This window comes from Vicugna pacos, chromosome 5, assembly GCF_048564905.1.
Source record: "Vicugna pacos chromosome 5, VicPac4, whole genome shotgun sequence".
In the NCBI taxonomy this organism is placed as follows: domain Eukaryota; kingdom Metazoa; phylum Chordata; class Mammalia; order Artiodactyla; family Camelidae; genus Vicugna; species Vicugna pacos.
The window spans coordinates 88,965,276-88,985,483 of record NC_132991.1 but is presented as its reverse complement, the minus strand read 5'-3'; the positions used below and the strand labels follow the sequence as shown (position 1 = coordinate 88,985,483).

The window sequence follows — 20,208 nt, the reverse complement described above, 5'->3', positions numbered from 1 at the left end:
GAAACTGTAAATTGCCGACATAGCTGAGCTTGGGTCCACACCGTGGCACAGCGTGTGCTGAACAAAGGAGAAGTTCAGTAGATGTTTTTCATCCAATTGACAAGTATTCTGAGGCCTTTGTTGTGCCAGGCACTGGGCTAGGGTCTGGGGATGAAATCCCTGCCCTGTGGGAGCTTATATTTTGATAAGAGAGAAACAACACTGAACAGGTAGAACTATACGATAATTTCACTTGGTGTTAAACTCTAGAAGAAAATTAAACAAGGTTATGGGCTTCTAACTAAGGCCGTTTCCTGCCTAGTCCAGACTGGCAGTGATGCAGGGGGAGGGAGGAACAAGAAGAGGGTCAGAGAGCCACTCCCAACCACTGGGCACAGCCCAGTGCTTAATTCCGTAGGTAGGGCTTGGGGAAAATATAATTCTAGGAGCCACCAGAGTGATTCAATCCACCAGTTAGAAAGAGAAAGGTCCAGGAAGGTGGGGCTCAAGGGCTGGGGACTCTTTGGGTAGAACAGGGCAGGGGAGAGCTCAAGATCAGCCCAGCCTGGGAGGGGTCAGGCATAAAGAAAGAGAAGGAGCGCCTCAGAGGGCTAGGGGAATGTGATGGTTAATTTATTTGTCAGCTTAGCTGGGTCATAGTGCCCAGATACTTGCCAATATTATTCCAGATGTTTCTGTGAAGGTTTTTTTTTTCTTTTTGGATGAGCTGAACATTGAAATCAATTGTCTTTGAGTAAAGCAGATTGCTCTCGTAACATGGGTGGGCCTGATCCAAACAGTTGAAGGCCTTTAAAAAGAAGCCAGAGCTCCCTCAAGAGAGGTGGAATTTGTCAGCAGACTGCTATTGTACTTGAACCTGCAGCATCAAGCCTTCCTTGGGTCTCTACCTGTTGGCCTACTCTACAGATTTTAGACTTGCTAGCATCCACAATCATGTGAGCTAATTTGTTAAAATAAATCTCTCTCTACATACACACATCCTATTGCCTCTGTTTCTCTGGAGAACCCTGACTAATATAGGGAGCCCCGGGCCCTGGCTGAGGCTGGCAGGTCTGAGAATTCTCTGAGACTTTCATCTTTTAAGGAGCATCTGCGATGTGTTGAGCTCTCAGGCACTGAGCACAGTGACTGCACGTGGCTGCAGCTGAGAATCCAGAACTGGATGGTGTGGGCCTGTTCCTGTCACAGCTTTGGGTGGATATTTAGCCCAGAAGGAAGGCATTGGACCTGGGCAATGAGGCGAGAAAGCCCCTCGATGGATAGAATTCCCCTTGGTGGGAACAATCTCTGGGAAGATGCCTTAGACTGGCTCAGAGTAGTGAGACTGTCCCTCCCCCTTTCCCTGGGTGCCTTTATCCAGCACCTGCCCTGCCCAGCCTGGCTCAGGCTGCTCTCTGGCCCATTCAGGGGAGCTGAGGGGGGTTCTACCTGCTTTCAGGGAGCTTGTAGTCAGGTGGCTCATTGGTGAGAAGAGTAACATACAGTGAGTTGCCACACATATGCCCATAAGTTAGGAAAGCCAATTAAAAATCTGGAGATGAAGAAGTAAAAAAGAAAAGTCTCATTAACTCATTTCTCTCTTCCCACCTCCATTTTCAAACTAGACCTGCCCCAAGGCAAGGGAGAGCCTACCTACAGGGCAAGGGAACAAGTTGATTTTTGCTTTTGAGCTTCAAGGTCTGGCTCATGGCAGTTTAAAAGGGATCTTTGAGGGTGATTTTGGCCAGACGGATTTAAGCTTCTTGTCCTGACTTTTGAATCTCCCACTCACCCCTTGGGAATCTGGGCTTTGCAGAACCAGTCCAAGGTTAGTGTGCAAAACCATTAGCAAGACTAATCGCCAAATGAATTTTCTCGTAAGCCTGGGACCCTTCCCCTTAGTGGGAAGCCAGCAAATGCTGGTCGAGGGGTTTAAGCAAGATCAACACCCAAGGTCACAGAGTCCAATGGCTTGGGTGGCCGGCAAAAGGACCTCAGAGCAGGGGGCTTGGAAGTGGGCCCTGGGGAGAGGGTATCATTTGCATAGCTGAGAAGGGGTCTGGGGCCCATCAACATTTCCCAGAATGCCTTCTGTTTTCTTCTCGAAAAGTGGTGAGAGCCTGAGAGAGAGATGGGTTTCTTAGCGCAGTTGTAGTATGAGTGTTCCCTGCCACAAGTCACCAGCGCCAAGTCAGAAAGCAAGCAAGCTTAACCGCTGCCTCTCATCCCCCACGTTCTGTGAAAGTCTCATCCTGTAGTGGGTTGAATGGTGGCCCCCGCAAAAGACAGGTCTGTGTTGTAATTCTGGGGACTTGTGAATGTGACCTTATTTGGAAAGAGGGTATTTGCAGACATAGTCAAGGAGCTTGGGATGAAGAGATCTGTGGGGTCACTATCTGGATGGACCCTCAATCCAGTGACAAGTGTCCTTACCAGAGACACACAGATGGGAAGGTCGTGTGAAGACAGAGGCAGAGATTGGAGGGCTGCCACCACAGGGAATGCTGGCGCCGCCAGAAACTGGAGGCTGTAAAGAACAGAACCCCCCTTAGAGCTTCTGGAGGGAGTGTGGCCTTGCTGTCACCTTGACTTTGGACTTCTGGCTTTCTGGTGAGAGAGTAAGTTTCTGTTGTTCTGAGCCAGCAGGTTTGCGGTACTTTGTTGCAGGAGCCCCAGGAAACAACTGCAGGCTCCAACACACACTTTCTGCCGACTCCCGAGGGTTTGCAGTCCTGCGACTCTTCTTCCACACATGCCCTGTTTTGCCCTGTTTTGCCTCCATTTTGCTCCATGTCAACTGGGGACTGAGACTTAGTCCCCTCATCTCATTCTGTGTGAAGTGCACTTGCACAAAGAATTTCTTGTTTCTAGGAAACCACTGGTTATGGGGTTGGGGGTAGGAGAATCCCTTCTCCAGTGTAATCCTGGATAAATAAAATAATCTCTAGCTTTGCAAAGTTATTTGTACGCCTCTGGAGAGGCGGGTGTCCTGAGATACAGAATCGTGCTTATGAATGTGTGTGTATGAGAGAGAGAGAGGGAGGGAGGGAGAGAGGGAGAGAGAGAGAGAGAGAAAGAGAGAGAGAGTGTGTTTGCATGTGTGTCCCGGAGCTGTTCCCCTCCCCCCATCCTTGCTTCCAGGGGACAAAGGAAAGGGACTCTCTTGGCCAACAAGCCAGAAGAGCCTTGTTACCTGGAATAGGGGATGTTGCCTGGAATCTGCTTTCCAAGAGCAAAATAAAGGGAGACTGCCCAGGACTGAAGATGTTTTCTGGTGTGTCCCTCTGGGAGTGGTGGAGGTTTCTGGGGCAGGGCAGGCTCTGGCCACACCCGGCCTCGTGGCTACTCACAGACCCAGCCCAGCGTGGGCCTCTCCTCTGTGTGCCTGCTGGTCACGTATCCCCCTCCACTGCAGGCCTCTTCCTGGATGTCCGGTGAGAGCCACCGCCATCTACTAAGTCTTACAAGCTGACCTTGGGAGCCTTCCTTGACACCCTCCTGCTTATCATCCCCTAAACCACCGGGAGCCTGCTGATAATATTTTCTGCTTGTCACTCAAATGTCACCTCCGCAATTTCCCCATCACCAGCTCTGCCGGCCCCTTGTTCCTCCCGGTGGCAGTTGTGGTGGTTGCAGTTTGTCTGTGAGCTCCGTGAGGGCAGGAATCATGGCTGCTTGTTGTCAGGGTGTCCCTGGTGCCCCAGACAGTGCCTGGTGCTCAAGAAATACTCATCAAGTAATTGAATAACTGAGCAAATGAATGAACACGTGCAGCTCTGAGCCAGGATGGTGCTGGAAATGCTGGCAGAGCCCGAGGTCCACTTAGGAGAAATCCCAGGCATTCTAGATGAAAAGAAAGGGGAGAAACCCCGGGGTGATAAAGTGGCCCCCCCCCAACCCAAGTCCAGGGCTTGGACCAGCCAGAGGCCTCACAGGTCCTGGAACCAGAGGTTGGGGTGTGGATCATCGTCCCAGGGTTGGGGCATCAGGAGACGCTCCTCTCCACCTGCAGGGTATTTGCTAGGTGTGTTTTCCATTCATCAAACTTTTCCAATGGGTATTGGGTTCACACTATTGCAGGTGCTGGGGATTTAATCAGGTGAATGGAGGTGAGGGTGTTCAAGGAATGTGGAACGTGAAATGTAGACCCTTCCCTCTTTTAGGAAGGCATGAGAGGGGGATGAGCCTAGTGTGATTCAGGAAGCCATTCTAAACTTCCTGCGTGGGTGGCAGACTCCTTGCACCTGGCAGCAAGCTCCATCATAACCTTCTCTGTCCACCCTGCAATGAATTCCCTGCACCCCAACATTTTATACTGAAATTGTCAAGCCTACAGGAAAGTTGAGTATAATGAACAGCGTTATCCCATCCCCTAGCTTCTCCAAGAGTTAACATTTGCTATATTTGCTTTCTGTTTCTCCCCTTCTCTGTACATTTTACATGCTTTTATTTTGCTGAACAATTTGAAAGTAAATTGCTGACATCTTGACACTTCACCTCTAAATATCTCAGCATCTCCTAATAAGGATGTTCTCCCACAAAACCACAATAGCATTATCATAACCGTAACGGCATCCCGTATGCCATCTTTATTCAAGTTGTCCCCCAAAAGTCTTTTATAGCTGGATTTGTTTTTCCCTCTCAGGATCCCATCAAGGTTCATGTATGAAGTTTGGTGGCCTCTCTTAATCTAAAAGAGTCTCTCACTTTTTGTTTTATTGCTGTTTGTTTCTTTTCGTGACATTGGTCTTAAATTTTTTTTTTTTTTTTTTTTTACTGGAGGTACTGGGGATTGAACCCAGGACCTTGGGCGTGCTAAACATGTGCTCTACCACTGAGTTACATCTCCACCCCACAGCATTGGCCTTTCTAAAAAGCCCCAGCCAGTTGTGTTGTGGGATGGGCCACATGGTGGATTAATCTGGTTATTTATTCATGATTAGATTCAGGATCAGTATTTTTGGCAGGAATACGACCTGGATGGAGGACGCTGTCTACTTCTCGTTGCTTCTCATCGGCAGGCAAATCACGTCAGGTTGTGCCCTCTTGGTGATTCTGGGTTTGATCACCAAGCCTCTCTCCACTTTGTAATGAGAAAGTAAACTGTGGGATTGTCACACGGTCAGAGGATCAGCGGAATATCCAGCTCACCCAGTAGTTTTAGCTCATCTCATTGATGAGACTTAGTACGATGGGGGTCACAAAAGTGGAGGGTTTTCATTCTTTTTTTAATTCCACATTTACTAGCTGGCATTTTTTCTGTAAGAATTTCCCCTATGCTTTTTTCTCTAAAAATCACTATGGATTCATGGATTTAAAAAACTGTATTATAATCTAATACTATCATGATTCATTTTGATGTTCACATTTTCCCACACTGAGTGACGGCAGCCTCTAGGTCAGGGCCTGAATCCCTTTAACATGATCACATTTATCTTTGTGTATCTTTTTGCTTTTTGGCACAACAAGACATTCCAGGCTCCCATTGTATATTTTTATTCCAGACCTGGAATTAACCATTTCTTTGAGGAGTCTTTGTTCCTGGTTCCCTTAGTGGTGAATGGTACGTAGGAAGCAAGAACTTAGTGTTATGTGTGCTCATTGCTACAGGGGTGTCATCACTTCTGGGCCCATCAGTGAACAGAACCGGGAAACTCATCAAAAAGAACATGAGTTCAAACTGATGTTTCCACCTCAAATTTAACTTTATATGGTTTTTTCTTTAACTTCTTTTACTTACTACTAGTAACTTTATTCTCTTACAGTAAAATATGTATTTGCTTCATACTATATAATACATAAAAGTTCAGAACTATAAGACCAGTATTGCAACTAACAGAACACCTACTAGGTAAGGTACAGTTGAACAACACGGGGGTTAGGAGCACTCGGGCTCTGTGCAGTCGAAAATCCGTGTATAATTTATAGTCAGCCTCTGTATCCCTGTTTCCACACCTGCAGATTCAACCAACCAAGGATCATTTGTACTGCATTACCTATTTAAGTGAAAAAATTCTGCATATAAGCAGACCCATGAAGTTCAAACTCATGTTGTTCAAGGGTCAATGTATAAGATTTTTTTTTAACATTTAAAAAATTTTTAGAAAAATTAGAGTACTCCCTCAGTGTGGTCATGTTATCAGTTTAATATATAATCAGTTTGTTTTGTTCCTGTTTGCACTCCATTGTAGGGTTTGCTTTATCCCATTCTTTTAAATTTAATTTTTTGAATACATCAAACATTTACATGGTTCAAAGTTAAGATGATATCCAAAGGTACACAAGAAGTCTCACTGCCATCCCCGGTCCTTCTGCGTTGTCCCTGACATCTCCATAGTTGACCCTTTTCATTAGCTTCTGTTATACTTCCTGTATTTCTTTTTGTGAAAATAACACACACATACTCTTGTTTTCTCTTCTTCTTTATACAAAAGACAATATAAGGTATATCCTCTTTTTCCCTATTACCCTGCACTTTGTTCCCCACTCATTTCTTCCTGTTTTGGAACATTCTGCCTTCACATAGAAATCCATTCGGTGTTGGTTTTTGTCTAATCCCTTGATGCTGGATATTTGGGAGAATCATATGTGTTACCCTTGATGCCAGGGCATGGGAATACCTGGGTCCTTTGGAGGCTGGCATGGCCTCCAGATTCTGAAAGCGATGAGAAGGCAGTAGGACAAAGATGCAAAATTGGGCGAAGGTCATACTGCAGGCTGACCTCCCCTGACCTCCCCTGTCCGCCACTAGTCCTCTGATGTCTCTTGGAAGGTAGGTGGCTTTGGGAGTAGGTCTGGGGAGAGGAGCTCTGACCCTAGAGGATAGTAAATGTTGCAAGGAAAAAAGCAGCTTTTTCTTGCCTTAGTCCAACAACACTTAGTCAAAGAAACACTTGCCTTTGTCAAAGTGCACACTTAAAAAAACAAATTGAGGTAAAAGTCACATAAAATTTAACACTTAAACCATTTCAAAGTGTACATTTAGTGGTTTTTAGAGCATCCACAATATTTCATAACCACATTTTCATCACCCCGAAAGGAAACCTCATACCCATTAAGTAGTCCCGCCCCATTTCCCCTCCCCCACAGCACCTGGGGAGATCACTAACTTGCTTTCTGTCTGTATGGATTTACCTATTCTTGACATTTCAGATAAATGGAATAATAAAATCTGTGCCCTTTGTCTCTAGCTTCTTTCACTTAGCATGTTTTCAAGGTTCATCTGTGTTGCATATATATCAGAATTTCATTCCTTTTTGTGACTAAATAGTTCATTCTATTGATCTGCTACAGTCCATCTATCTATTTATTAGCTGAGAGACAGCTGGCTGCTTCCACCTTTGGCCACTGTGAATGGTGCTGCTATGAACATTCTTACATAAGTCTTTGTTTCAACACTAATTGTCTATTCTTCTGGGCATATACCAAGGAGGGGAAGTTCTGGGTCATATAACTCTATTTTTAACTTTTTGGGGAACCACCAAATTGCCTTCCACAGCAGCTACACCATTTGACTTTGCCAGCAGCAATGTAAAGCAGTATGAGGATCCCAGTTTCTCCTCATTCTCACCAACACTTGCTATTTTTTGTGTTTGACTATAGCCAACCTAGTGGGTGTGAAGTGGTCAAAGTATACACTTTTGGACACAAGCTTGAGATGTCATATTATATGGGCTAATGTTGCCTTTTGGTTTCATGAGGCTGCTTAAAGCTTCCATTTCCCTGTAAACAAGATTAGTCTTTGTTAAACTCTTTACATTAAGTTGGTAACCCCCGAGACTCACAGCTTATAGGAGGAGAATCTTGGTATACATTAAGCATGATGTTAGCTTAATATTTGCAAAAAGAAAATCAAAGAAATCAACTTTTTACAGCCTATGGCCACACTCACAGTGTACTATGGGAGTATGGAAAAACAAAGGTGATATTATTAACCTGGGGGAAGGGTGTGAAATACATACTGAGACCTGCGACCTTCAGGACGCATTTAAAATCTAAAATGATGTGTGTGGTCAGGGTAACCTGGCCCAGGCCTGTAGTATCCAGGCTTCTTGATAAAACCACATGAATGGGAAGGTAACCTTCTCACGACCAGCTCCCTCAGGGGACTTTTTCAGCCAGGCCCCTGACTGCGCTGCTCAGAGCCTTAGCTGCACGGAGGCCAGGCTCTGGGGCTGGAGGACCCCTGTGAGTCAGAGCCCGACACCAGCAAAGGTTAGAATTACCACTTCCTGTATGTGAAAAACACTCAGGGGAATGTCAGCTCCCACCATGGCCATGAATCAAATCAGATTCTTTCTCTATGCCTCAGCCTTACAAAGTCCTCAAAAAAACCAAGGTGTGGCCCACGGAGTGCACGGGGGGAGGCCCAAGGTAGTGTTCCTTACAGCTGGTTAATGGTTGTGATTATGGTTATTCCTCAGGGTTGGCAGCCAAGCAGGTGTCAATAACATTCCTTCAGTCATCTAGGTCTTTACTCATGTTATCCTCATGCTAAGTAAAGTATCAGCGGCCGAAGTTTGGAAGTGGAGAAATTCTACCTGGTGAGTCAGGAAAGGCTGGAAAGATGAGGGGGAATTTGTCGGGGGCCTACCTTAAAGGATGGATGGAATTGAGATGGAAGAGGACAAGGGGGTGGGGGACAGAGGCAGGAAGATTCAGGTGCATCCCACATACACAACCTGACAGTTGAGCCTGGAACCAAAGGTGAGTATCCTGGAGTAGAAAGGACACTTCTGGGATAAAACTATAAACAGGAAATGTATCCAAAAGTGCTTGTGGCAATTTTCCTTTAAATACTTAGTGGTTAAACCTAAAAAATTCGAGGTTATTAAACAGGCATAATTATTCGTTGGCACTGTTAACTGTGAGATTTCTTTCATGCTTATGTTGTGGAAAAATGTGTTACAGCTCGGTGTTATAGCTTAGTGTTAGAAAGTTAGAAAGCTCAGTTGTGACAACAACCTGGATCCAGGCGAGAGACCAAGCAGCACTCAAAGAGTCGGAGAACTCAGGTTTATTACGCCACTGGTCCCAGTGAAGTTAACACTCCAAGCTCTGGACCCTGTCTGTAGGTTTACACAGGCTTTATAGACTGCCAGTTTACACTTTGCAACATCATATGCAAATAAGGTATAACAAAAGTTGACTAACTAGGAACAAGCTTTGTGGAAATAGACCAATCAGGAGTGAGAGAAATAACCAATCAAAAGTGAGCTCCATGCAAATAAAGTACTACAAATGGACCAATCACATAGGGAAGTGGACCAATCAGAAGTGAGAGTAATAACCAATCAGGAGTGAAGGAAATAACCAATCAGAAGTGAGCTCAGGGAACCAATAGACTTTTAGGGATAAGTAAGCTGGTTCAGAGGCAAAAAGTGAGACAGAGCCTCTGGGCCAGGGAACTGGATGGTGCTGGCACGAGAGTAGTGGCCCTGCTTGGGGGTCTTGCCAGTCTTTTTATGGGGCTTCCCACCTTAGTTACTCTACTCAATATTTGCCAGACTAAAAAGACAGTCACTTTCAACTGAGATGGGGCAGGATATTTTGGGGGCACCTGGATTACCCAAGAAAGTTACACTTACCCTGGGGTTCAGGGGTAGTTATGAAAAGCATCTGCTCTCACAGCCCAAAGTGTCCCAGTTTGGACAATAAACTATATTGGCATTCTATTTATCATGATTATTATTACAACTAATTTTTAAAAATTGTAAAATACGCATAACATAAAGTTTTCCATTGTAAACGTTTTGTTTGTTTGTTTTTTGAGGGGGAAGTAATTAGGTTTATTTGTTTATTTATATTTAGAGGAGGTACTGGGGACTGAACCCAGGACCTTGTGCATGCTCAGTATGTGCTCTGCCACTGGAGCTACACCTTCCCCTCATTGTAACTGTTTTTAAGTGTATAGTTCAATGCCATTAAATACATTCTCATTGTTGTGCAACTATCACCACCATTCACCTCCAGAACTCTTTTCATCTTGTAAAACTGAAACTCTGTGCTCATTAAACATTAACTCCCCATTCCTTCCTCCCTGCCTGCCAGCCCTGGGTAACCACCACTTGACTTTCTGGTTTTATGAATTTGACTCCTCGAGGTACCTCACATAACTGCAGTCATACTGTATTTGTCTTTTTGTGACTGGCTTGTTTCACTTAGCATAATATTTTTGAGATTCATCCATGTTGTAGTGTGTGTCAGAGTTTCCCTCCTTTTAAAGGCAGAATAGTATTTCATTATCTATATCAACACTGAGTTTTGTTTATCCATTCATCCATCTGTAGATGGACGTTCAAGTTTCTTCTGTCTTCTGGCTCTTGTGAATAATGCTGCTATAAACATAGGTGTACCAATATCTGTTGTGTCTCTGTTTTTAATTCTTTCATTCCAGAAGTGGAACTGCTGGATCATATGATAATTCTATGTTTAATTTTTTGAGGAACTTCCACACTGTTTGCAGTGGTGCACAGCCATTCCAATGTCTCCGCATCCTCACCAACACTTTTTTGGTGTGTTTTTTAGTAATAGTCATCCTAATGGGCATGAAGGGATATCTCAGTGCAAATGAAACCGATTGCATGTTCCTAACGACAGTGCTGTTGAGCATCTTTTCGTGTGCTTTTTGCCCATTTGAATATCTTCTTTGGAGCAACGTCTATTCAAGTCTTTTATCCATTTTGAATCAGGTCGTTTATTTTTTATTTTATCTTTTGAGTTTTAGGAGCTCTTTGTATATTCTGGATATTAATCTCTTATTTAATATGTCATGGATTTTGTTGTACATGATTTTGGAACTTTTCTTCCCTGTAAAATTGAGATATAAAGAATGCTCAAACTGGGCTTTTATTGAATGACTCATAGTCTAAATGCATAATTAAATTGTATAATTAAAGTTTAGAATGCCATCTTAAAGGTTATTTAGTTTAATGTTACAAATGCACATACATCAAACAATTTTTGCAAAGATTAGAATTGTGATAAAATCAAATCTCTATTATTCTGCTTAATATTCCCATTTAAATCGTTTAATTATACGTTGTACTATAAAGGACACATTATTTTTCTTAAAAGTTATCTAATGAAGAATTCTTTCTTAGCCATCAGTTTACTTCCTGATTTACCTACTGAGAAGCTCTTAATAACTCTTTTGGAATATAAAATAAACACCTTTCACAATCGTCATTAATTCTTGCAGCGTTTTACTCTGGTTATTGGCATTACTTTATCCTTAAATGTTTTGTTAGTTATTCACCAGTGAGATCATCTGGGCTTGCTGCCTCCTTCCTTCCTTCCTCTCTCTTCCTTCCTCCTTTCTTTCTTTCTTTCTTCTTTCCTTCCTTCCTTTCTTTCTTTCTTTCTTCCTTCCTTCCTTCCTTCCTTCCTTCCTTCCTTCCTTCCTTCCTTCCTTCCTTCCTTCCTTCCTTTCTTTCTTTCTTTCTTTCTTTCTTTCTTTCTTTCTTTCTTTCTTTCTTTCTTTCTTTCTTTCTTTCTTTCTTTCTTTCTTTCTCTCTCTCTCTCTCTCTCTCTCTTCTTTTCTTTTCTTTTCTTTTCTTTTCTTTTCTCCAGAAAGAGAAAGTTTATGTGAAAGCTTTTTAATTGTTCAAATTTTTTTGAAACCTTATTAATTGTTGACTCAATTTCTTTGAGTAGACCTATGCAGATTATGTTTCTCCTTGTGCCAGTTTTGGCAGATTGTGCCTTTGAATGAACTGGTCCATTCATCTAAATTACTAAGTTTGTGGGCATAGAGTTGTTCTTAATCTCCCTTTATTATCCTTTTAATGTCCAAGGGATCACTAGTGATTGTCCCTCTTTCTTTTCTGATATTTGTAACTTGTGTCTTCTCTCTTCGGTTAGCCTGGCTAGAGGTTTATCAGTTTTGTTAATTCCACCCCCTCACCTCGCCCCTGCAAAACAGCTTTTGGTTTGTTGATTTTCTCTATTAATTACCTGTTTTCAAGTTCATTGGTTTCTGTTCCAAATTTTTACCATTTCTTTCCTTCTGCTTACTTGGGTATTATATTGCTCTTATTTTTCTAGTTTCTTCAGGTGAAGGCTTAGATGATTAATTTTATATCTTTCATCTTTTCTAATATGTGAATTCAATACTTGCTATAAATTTCCCTCTAAGTTCTGCTTTTGCTGCACCCCACCAATTTTGATAAGTTTCATCTTCAATAAAATATTTTAAAATATTTTCAAATTAATTTTTCCCTTGAGACATCTTTGACCCATATGTTATTTAAAAGTAAGGTGTTTAATCTTCAAATATTTTGGGATTTTGCAGCTATCTTTCTGTCATTGTTTTCTAGTTTCACTCCGCTATGGTCTAAAAATATAATTTACTTGATTTTTGTCCTTTTAAACTTGTTTAGATCTGTTTTATGGCCCAGGATGTGGTCTCTCTTGGTGACCATTCTATGTGAGCTTGAGAAAAATATGTATTCTGCTGTGGTTGGGTGAAGTATTCTATAAATGCCAGTTAGATCCAATTGATTGGTGCTGTTCAGTTCAGCCATATCCTTACTGATTTTTTTGCCTGCTGGATCTGTCAAGTACTGATGGAAGGGTGGCATAGTCTCCAACTATAACAGTGGGTTTGTCTTTCTCTTTGCAGTTCTATCAGTTTTTGCCTTACCTATTTTGACACTCTGTTGTTAAAAGCATACACATCAAGATCATTGTTTTCTTGAAGAATTGACCCCTTTATCATTACCTAATGTTCTTTTTTATTCCTGACAATTTTCCTTGTTCTGAAGTCCATTTTATCTGAAATTAATATAGCTAACCAGTTTTCTTTTGATTAGTTTGCATGATACCCTCCATCCCTTCAATTTTCTTTAATTTTAATAAAACTTAAAAAGATTTTAATAAAATTTTAATTATTTTTTATTATTGGATTATTTTTATTATTTATTTTTATTATTGTAAAATAAAAATAACAAAAAAATTATCACCTTAACCATTTTAAGTGTACATTTCAGTTATATTACGTACATTTTTATTTGTTGTGCAACCATCACCACTATCCATCTCCAGAACTCTTTTATCTTGCAAAAGTGGAACTATATCCATTAAATAATAACTCCTCGCCCCATCCTCAGCAACCACTATTCTACTCTGTCTCTGTGAATTTGACTACACTCTAGATAATTCATATGTGTGGAATCATACAGTATTTATCTTTTTTTTTTCTGTGACTGGCTTATTTCACTTAGCATAATGTCCTTAAGATTCGTTCATGTTGTAGCATATATCAGAATTTCCATCGTTTTTAAGGCTTCCATCTCTTTAATTTTAATCTATCCGTATCTTTATGTTGAGAATCATTTTCTTGTAGATGACATATGGTTGGGCCTTGTTTTTTATGCACTGTGTCTTGTTTTTGTATGACAGTCTCTGTCTTTTAATTGTTCTGTTTAGACCATTCACATTTAAAGTAATTATTGATATAGTTGGATTAATATTTGTCATGTTTGCAATTGTTGTCTAATCATTGCACTTGTTTTTTGTTTCGTTTTAGAAGTTTACACCCTTGTTCTACCTTCCCTGGCTTTATTTGAGCATTTTAAATGATTCCACTTTCTCTCCTCTCTTAGTGCATCAGTTATATTTCTCTTAGTGGTTGTTCTACAGTTTGCAATAGACATTTGCAATGTAAGTCCACTTTCAATGAGCACTATATTGCTTCACTGTAGTGCAGATGTCTATAACAGTGTGTTCCCAGTTCCTCCCTCCTGTCCCTTATAATATTGCTGTCATTTGTTTCGCTTATCCATAAGCTATAACCACCTACATTGTTGCTATTATTACTTTGAGCAATTACCTATTAGATCAGTTTAGATCAAGAAAAATAAAAAATTTATTTTACTTTTATTTATTCTTCTCTAATGTTCTTCCTCATTTTATATAAGTCTGAGTTTCCTAGTTATATCATTTTTTCTCTCTCTAAAGAACCCCTTTTAACATTTCTTGCAAGGCAGTCTACTGGCAACAAATTCCCTCAGTTTTTGTTTGCTTGAGAAAGTCTTTATTTCCCCTCACTTTTGAAGACTGGTTTCACTGCATGCAGAATTCTAGGTTGGTAGATTTCTTCCTTCCAGCACTTCACTTTCTTCGTACTTGCATGTTTTTTGACAAGAAGTCCAGATGTAATTCTTATTCCTGTTCCTCTCTATGTAAATTTTTTTTCGCTGCTTTGGCTTCCCCCCTCCAAAGATTTTCTCTCTGTTTTTGGTTTTGGGCCGTCTGAATATGATACGCCTGGGCATAGCTTATTTGGTATTTATTCTGCTTGTTCTCTAATCTTCCTGGGTCTGTGGCTTGGTGTCTCTCATTAATTCTGGAAAATTCACAAATATTTTAAATATTTGTCTGTTCCTCTCTCTTTCTTTCTGGTAGTCCCATTATAAGCATGCTATACCTTTTGCAATTGTCCTTTTGTTCTTGGATAGTGTCCTATTTTCTTCATTCTCTTTCCTGTTTGCATTTCAGTTTTGATTGCTAGTATTTCTTTTTGATTATTTCTTAGAGTTTTCATCCCTTTGCCTTCATTACCCATCTATTTTACATGTATCTACTCTATCAAGGCCCTTAACATATTAATCATAGTTATTTTAAGTTGTCTCTCTGATAATTCCAAAATCTGTGTCATTTCTGAGTCTGGTTCTGATGCTTGCTTTCTCCCTTCAAACTGAGTATTTTGTTGCTTTTTAGCATGCCTTGTAATTTATCATTGAAAGCTGGATGTGACGTATGTGAGCTAATCAGGACCTGAGGCTTTCAGTGTGTGGTTTTCTGTTAATGTTTCTAGGATCCGGGCTATGTTTAATATTTGCTATAGCCATAGTTGACAGAGACTTCAGTTTCCTAATTTTATTTATTTTTTTCTCCTCTGCTGTTTTGGGGTTTCCCTAAGAACTCCATTTTAAATAGAGTCTGTGTCTTGCAGCTCTCTCAATTGTAACTTACTTCTATTATACTGGAGTTTGTTGATGTGGTGATAAGTGTAGTGAGTTGAATAGTGTTCCCTACAATTTCATGTTCGCCTGGAACCTCAGAATGTGACCTTATTTGGAAATAGGGTCTTTGCAGATGTAATTTGTCACATTAACAAGGTCATACAGGATTAAGGTGGGCCCTAAATCCAATGATCAATATTTTTATAAGAAGAGGAAAGGACACACAGGGATACACATGGACACACAGGGATACACACAGACACACAGAAAGAAAGCATATGATGACAGAGGCAGACATTGGAGAGATGCAGTCACAAGCCAAGGAGTGCCAAAGATGGCTGGCAGCCACCAGAAACTAGGGAGAGGCTTCCCTAAAGCTTTCAAACAGAGCACGGCCCTGCCAGCACCTTGATTTTGGACTTGTAGCCTCCAGAACACTGACAGAGTAAATTTCTATTGTCTAAGCCACTCAGTTTGTGGCACCTCGTTACAGTAGCCCTAGGAAATTAACGGAGTTAGGCATTTGAGGGGGAACAGTCTATGATCTTATGATTGAATCTCAGGGGGCCACAGATCCTGGGCTTGACCTTCAGAAGCATTTCTTCCTCTTTTTCTCCCTTCTTTTCTGTATGTGGGACTGAAGTCTGGAGGGGGCTGGAGCTGCCTTGTTGCCCTTCCCCCAGGGCAGATAAGGCGCTGGTAAAACTGTTTCCCTTGATGGAGGGCCTTAGTTAAGGAGAACAGAATGCTCTGGGTTTTCAAAATGGTTACATGCCCCAAGTGTATTTTAGAAGGTTACTTTTCTCCTCCCCTTCCCTGAAGGCACAGGGATTTCCTCTTCACCTTCACAGTGAGAACCTGGTGGGGCTCCTGGAGGTAAACCCCAGGAAAGTGAGGGGCCTCCCTAAGACTGGAACCCCAGGAGTTTTTAACTCTCAAGCTGGTCCACACCCAGCTTCCAGCGATCCATCTAATCATTTAAGTGCTCCTGCCCGTTGCTGGCTCCAGTGACGGCATCTGCTCCTGGTAAGTAGTGATGCTTTGTGTTCACCTGTCTCTCCGGGGCGATGGTTTCATTTCGGGGTGGTGGCTCACCCTGCGACCTCAATTCTCCAATTAATCTAAGAAAAGTAGTTGATTTTTCAGTTTATTCAACTTTTTTCATGTGAGGATGGAAGTAACGACTTCCAAGTCTTTACGTGTGTGCGGGGTCTTATGGTGTTTTTTTGTCATTCAGACTTGTACATAGTTTTGTATTACGATTCAATCTCCCTACTAATTCTTCTTTTTTCCTTTTTAAAGGCCCCCCACCTCCGCTGCAGACTATAGGAAAACAGACATGGAGTAACAAAAATTTAAAAAAAAAAGGGAAAATTACAGAGGTCCAGAATCTTATAAAATCTCTCAGAGCAATGACTTTCTGGTCTGTGATTCTGGCTTCCCTTCTAGAAATTTCTTGATAACCCAAGTTACCTCTCCTGCATCTGACCTTGGTGGATGATGGTCACTGCTCTCACTCTGCCACCAAAGCAATTCTTATCTTATCCTTCTCAAAAATTGTTCCTTGTGTGTTTCCTTGTCTTGCTGTTACTTTGTAAACAATCTAAGGTCCTAGGCTCAGTCTTCTCTGCCCTTGATAGCTGCCTGCAGTTTTGCACAAAGCCAGTCTGTGATTAGGACTCTGGGAAGGTGGATTGTTAGTTGAAATGGATTCTTTTCCCTAGTTGGTTTGGTGTAGAATGAATCATACATATTGCTGAACGACCACTTACTATCACATAGGGGCAGGCATGCACCCATGTGTCTGTCCTGTGAGCCTCATGGTATTAGGGACAGATGTCCCCTAGGAATCTGAACAACCTTCAGACCCTTTTTGAATGACTCTTTTTGAATCTGACAAGTAGAAATCTGTCCAAAACGTCAAAGCATGTTTGTTATAGAAAACTTGGGAAATACAACCAAGCACAAAGAGGAAAATAAAAATGATCTATCATCCCACAGTCATTATTTTGGTACAATTCCTCTGACCTTTTATTTCATGGTGCTAATAATCAGGGGGAAGAAAGTGAATTCCCTAGAAATCAACAAAAATGAAGTATTACTATTGCTGTGATTGTTATATATAACACAAAAAGGGCTAACACAGTGGTTTAGGAATGAGGCTGGACAGGAACAAAGCCTTTTCAGCTGATGTGTCTAGGTTCAAATCCCACGTCTGTTGCTTACCTTGGGTAAGCTGCTTCTCTGTGATTCAGTTTCCTCATATGCAAAATGAAACCAATACCACCTTCCTCCTAGGGTGGTAGAGAGTAATTAAATGATCCAATGTACATTAAACATGTAACACAGTGTTGGGAACAAAATGTTAAGTAAGTGGAGCAGCTGGAGGGAAAGAAGTGTGAGGAGATGGAAGTGGAGGTTACACGGTACACCGTGCTCACCGTTCTACTTCCAGTGGAAGATTTCCTGCTGTTTTAGATGTGATTTATGACAGCTGAAACCCGTATTCCAGCTTGTCTTCACAGAGAAATGCCAGTTAACAAATAAAAAAGGAATGATAGAATTAGATAATCACCATTTTGCCAAGACCTCTGTAATAACTGATCCAATCAATATCATCAACAGATGCTAAAGCCATTGGGTGAAGGCGTGTGGGGTACAGGGTATGTGCATTGTATCAAAGTTTCACTTCACAGATTATGTATTAATTACAGTAGAGACATCTGTCAGACATCACCTTAATTAAAGGATCAAAATTAGATTCATAAATAATGGGACAAACTACTATTATGTGCTTCCTGATGTGAATAATTAGGAAGGACACAACATCACCTAAGTAGTATTCTTGCCAAAAAATAGTTAATCTGAATTGCATCACGGGGAAGCAAGTAGGCAAGTACAGTTTGGGGAATAGTCTGTAAGACTTTTAAAAAATGTCAATGTCATGAAAGACAAAAATGGTGGGGAGACAGCACTAGAAAAAAATATATACTAAATAGTCAAATACAATGTGTGAAACTTGATTGGATGTAGGATAATAAGTTTTCTTAAAGGATATAAAAACATTTTGGAAATAATTGGAGAAATTTGAATAGGAACTGTTTATTAGATAATATTATCATGTCCATGTTAAATTTCATGGGTGTGGTGATGGTATTGTGGTTATGTGAGAGAGTATCCTTTTTTCTAAGTAGATGCAGGTGAAATAATTAGGGTGACAGTAACCTTACGTTTGCAACTTTCTTTCAAATGGTTCAGCAAAAAAGGCATGTATATACATAGATACGTGGGTATGTGTATATATGTATATAATTTGTAAAGGGTAAATGGGTGTTTATTTAATTGTCTTTCAACTTCTCTGCAAGTTTGGTCTTTTAAAGAATAAAAAATTGAGGATAAAATCCAGCTTTCAGATGAACGCTGGGATAATGCCCCCCACTAGCCTAGATATTGGGACTCCCTTCTAAGGAGAGTTAGAGAGGCTCTGGCTTGAATACATTGACACAATCTTTTCTGGTTGCATTTTATTGTATGCCTTCTTTATGGCTATCTGGTCTACCACGGGGAAGTGTACTCATTCTCTACACTTGAATTGTTTTTGGTTTTGCTTCAAGTTCTAAGAAAATTCCCGTTGAGCTGATGTGTAATAGGCCCCTGAGTAGTGATACTACTAATGTGCTACTAAAGTTAGATGCTGGAAGTGTCTTGAATAGGCCAAAAAGAAAGTAGAGTGAGAAAGAGCCTGTGTTTACGTTGCGGGAATTTCAGAGTTACGTAGAGAAAACAAGTAGTCTGGGTGAAAGCCACTTTCTTTCCTAAGAACATCGGAGCCATTGTCACACATGACCATGACAAGCACTCAGATCTGTTATCACATCAGGGAAACACAGAATGTAAAAAGTTAAGATCTTTTTACTGGGTCATCCCTAAAGAAGTAACAGGTAATCATTAGACAACTTACAGTGTGGGGTGGTTTGTATTGTCTTAAATAAGCTCAATAGTGGACTGTGAATTATTCTTTTCTTTGCCACTCAAAGCAGAAGCAGATTACCATTTCACAGAAAGGATGAGTGAGTTAGGATGCCAACTCTTGGGGACAAACGAAATTACTGTCATATAGTAATCGGTAAGAACGATGAGGGGATTTCAAAAGATGAATTTGTTACAAAACACAGTTGCATCAGGGGATGGCCCGTAGGTTTTTTTCACCTGCCTGTTCCACTTGTTTGATGTGACTGCTCGGAGGACTGTGTTAGGAGGGATTCCTGACTCAGGGAGAAAGAGGACAGTAATGGATTAGTAATGTCTCTGTTTTGATTTTTTGAGAGAGTGTGAATGGCAAGCGTATCACATTTGCTGTCTTTGAATTCCCATCACAAGCTCAGTTGGATGCTTGAAAAACTTAAAAAGGCATTAATTACAGTAAAGTTTATAACAATAGCTAATATTTATTAAGCACTTTCAATGAGCCAGGCAGTAATCTAAGTGCTTTGCATGTATTAACTCATTTAATCCGGACAACATTTCATTGGGGTAAATACTATTTTTTATCATCCCCATGTAACAAACAAGGAAATGAAGTTGCCTTCCTCAGGGATTTGCTCACCTTCTCTGGATGGTCTTTTCTGGTCATTGGATTTCAAATTTCACCCTGTCCCTGTCACTCCCAACCCCTCTTCACTGCTTTATTTTCTCCTCGGTACCTGTCACCACCTGACTATCTATATATGTTGGTATGTTTCCTTCCCATTAGGATGTAAGCTCCTTAGGGCAGGGATTTTAGTTTATTTTGCTTCCTGCTATATTTCTAGGAACTTTCCCAACAGGATTCACTGGCACTTAGCTGGTGCTCCGTAAGTACTTGTGGAGTGGGAGAATGAGGCTTAGAGGAGCTAAGCATTTTACCAGAGGTCGGACAGCTACTTAGTGGTGAAAGGTGGGTGTGGCGGAGATCTCATGGTTGTCATCTGTCAGGAAGTTGAAAAGGATGCCAAAAAAAAAAAAAAGCCCCCAAAACTACAGAGAACCTGAGTTTTACAGATTTTGAGAGTAAAGTAGAAAGGGAGCAGTTAGTCTTCAAGCCAAAGGGGCTTCCAAGTGGAGACTGGAGGGGCACCCTGGGTGTGAGGAGCCTGCTGGGATGGAGATGAAAAAACAAAGCCTACCTCCCAGAGGGGCACCAGGGCCATTCCAGGGTCCAGGCTGGCCACAGCTGCACCCCTCCCTCCAAGCATTTTTTTGTCTCTAGAACAAATTGTTTGGG

The 20,208-nt window shown here is 41.3% G+C and overlaps 1 protein-coding gene across 1 annotated transcript in view; it reads left to right on the top strand.

Annotated features, from left to right (window-relative positions):
* Positions 1-15,796: 15,796 nt before the first annotated feature.
* Positions 15,797-20,208, top strand: part of GPR55 (G protein-coupled receptor 55) — a 40,771-nt gene continuing 36,359 nt past the window's right edge. Inside the window, exon 1 of the mRNA XM_072961835.1 lies at positions 15,797-15,971. The gene's annotated coding sequence lies outside the window, so the exon portion shown is untranslated. The remainder of the gene's footprint in view (positions 15,972-20,208) is intronic.